At 41.3% G+C, this 2787-nt stretch overlaps 1 pseudogene across 1 annotated transcript; it reads left to right on the top strand.

Moving 5' to 3' along the window:
* The first annotated feature begins 1415 nt into the window (after positions 1–1415).
* On the top strand, positions 1416–2781 carry LOC108544134 (aurora kinase A pseudogene; annotated as a pseudogene). Its single transcript, XR_001889743.1, has one exon. The product of XR_001889743.1 is annotated as an aurora kinase A pseudogene (transcript).
* The last annotated feature ends 6 nt before the right edge of the window (positions 2782–2787 follow it).

The raw sequence follows: 2787 nt of genomic DNA, 5'->3' as shown, positions 1-2787 counted from the left end.
GTTTGCTTAGTGGATTAAAATATGATGCTAATAAGAACCAAAACGAGTTTGATATTGGGATGGCCAGATTTACACAGAAGTCTTTGCCATTTACAAAGAGATCTGTTTGCCATTGATACATCCACATTTCTAGCCACAGTTACCCAAGATATATAAACAGTTAACTCAGGAGAAACCAACTCAATTTTCAGGTATATGCCACATACAAAATCTCATCACCTTTGCTATTATATACACTTAGTATTATTTCTTAAGCAATATCATGTAATATAAGGGGCATGTTGATGACAGGGACATGTACCTTTTTCTTGGGATTTCAATACGAATGACTATCCAAATCTTAATCATCCCAATGGCTCCACATAATTCAGACCCCATGTCTACTGGAAAGCTATCCCTGATTATTTCAGGACATGTTAGTGTCTTTCTTTTCCACATTTCTAAAGTACTTAGTATCTCTATCACAAGTATGGTCTCTGTACTTCCTTCTGCTACTAAACATTTCTCACTTTTGTAAGCTTCTCAAGAACCACAATACTATGTGTTTCTTGTGAGGCCTAAAAAACACCTTGCACATAGTATTAGGTGATTAGCTATCTTGATTTGAGGTTTTAGATTACTGATTGAACATTTACTGAGCTGAAGATATAGAGAAAGAAAAATGCCAAAGAAAACTAAAATGAGGAGGTTTGGAAAAGAGAAACACTTTAGTACTAAATTATTATGGTAACTTCTAAGAAGCAAGGTTTATAAAATAGATTGTTGATACAAAGAAAATGTAATTAAAAAATTGGTAGCTTGAATGGATTTAACCTGCTAACTTTATTTCATTTAAATGGAATGCCTCAAAAGACTACTCAGCTGATCCAAACATAGTAACTTCCCAAACACAAGACACTCTTGACGTAGGCCTCAGAATTTGGGGAAAAAATTCCTGCATTGTTTAAAATACAGTGTCCTTGTAAAGCAGAATAGGCCTTATATACAAGTCAAATATATCAATTCTAAAGCAAAAACAAAACTTTTACTACTTACTGACTCTTTTTTTTATTATTATTTATTTATTTATTTTGAGACAGAGTCTCACTCTGTCACCGAGGCTGGAGTGCAGTGGCAATGTCTCAGCTCACTGCAACCTCTGCCCCCTGGGTTCAAGCAATCCTCCTGCCTCAGCCTCCCAAGTAGCTGGGTTTAGAGGCACCCACCACCACGCCTGGCTAATTTAGTATTTTTAGTAGAGACGGGGTTTCACCATGTTGGCAGGCTGGTCTCAAACTCCTGATCTCAAGTGATCCGCCTGCCTGCACTTTTCAAAGTGCTGGGTTTGCAGATGTGAGCCACTGTGCCTGGCCTACTTCAATCTTTTAGATAAAATGTACACCCTTGGAGCTCTTGGAAGACTCAGGTCCTTGGGTCGCAGGTGGGAGCCGACGGGCATCATGGACCGATCTAAAGAAAACTGCATTTCAGGGCCTGTTAAGCCTGCAGCTCCAGTTGGAGGTCCAAAACGTGTTCTCGTGACTCAGCAATTTCCTTGTCAGAATCCATTACCTGCAAATAGTGGCCAGGCTCAGCGGGTCCTGTGTCCTTCAAATTCTTCCCAGCGTGTTCCTTTGCAAGCACAAAAGCTTGTTTCCAGTCACAAACTGGTTCAGAATCAGAAGCAGAAGCAATTGCAGGCAACCAGTGTACCTCATCCTGTCTCCAGGCCACTGAGTCATACCCCAAAGAGCAAGCAGCCCCTGCCGTCGGCACCTGAAAATACTCCTGAGGAGGAACTGGCATCAAAACAGAAAATGAAGAATCAAAAAAGAGGCAGTGGGCTTTGGAAGACTTTGAAATTGGTCGCCCTCTGGGTAAAGGAAAGTTTGGTAATGTTTATTTGGCAAGAGAAAACAGAGCAAGTTTATTCTGGCTCTTAAAGTGTTATTTAAAGCTCAGCTGGAGAAAGCCGGAGTGGAACATCAGCTCAGAAGAGAAGTAGAAATACAGTCCCACCTTCGGCATCCTAATATTCTCAAACTGTATGGTTATTTCCATGATGCTACCAGAGTCTACCTAATTCTGGAATATGCACCACTTGGAACAGTCTATAGAGAACTTCAGAAACTTTCAAAGTTTGATGAGCAGAGAACTGCTACTTATATAACAGAATTGGCAAATGCCCTGTCTTACTGTCATTCGAAGAGAGTTATTCACAGAGACATTAAGCCGGAGAATTTACTTCTTGGATCAGCTGGAGAGCTTAAAATTGCAGATTTTGGGTGGTCCGTACATGCTCCATCTTCCAGGAGGACCACTCTCTGTGGCACCCTGGACTACCTGCCCCCCGAAATGATTGAAGGTCGGATGCATGATGAGAAGGTGGATCTCTGGAGCCTTGGAGTTCTTTGCTATGAGTTTTTAGTTGGGAAGCCTCCTTTTGAGGCAAACACATACCAAGAGACCTATAAAAGAATATCACGGGTTGAATTCACATTCCCTGATTTTGTAACAGAGGGAGCCAGGGACCTCATTTCAAGACTGTTGAAGCATAATCCCAGCCAGAGGCCAATGCTCAGAGAAGTACTTGAACACCCCTGGATCACAGCAAATTCATCAAAACCATCAAATTGCCAAAACAAAGAGTCAACTAGCAAACAGTCTTAGGAATCATGCAGGGGGAGAAATCCTTGAGCCAGGGCTACTGTATAACCTGTCAGGAACATGCTACTGAAGTTTATTTTACCATTGTCTGCTGCCCTCAATCTAGAACGCTACGAGAAATATTTGTTTTACTGAGCAGGT

This window comes from Rhinopithecus bieti, unplaced genomic scaffold (assembly GCF_001698545.2).
Source record: "Rhinopithecus bieti isolate Rb0 unplaced genomic scaffold, ASM169854v2 scaffold_26308, whole genome shotgun sequence".
NCBI lineage: Eukaryota > Metazoa > Chordata > Mammalia > Primates > Cercopithecidae > Rhinopithecus > Rhinopithecus bieti.
The sequence above is the reverse complement of the archived record's forward strand: the minus strand, read 5'-3'. Positions and strand labels throughout refer to the sequence as shown.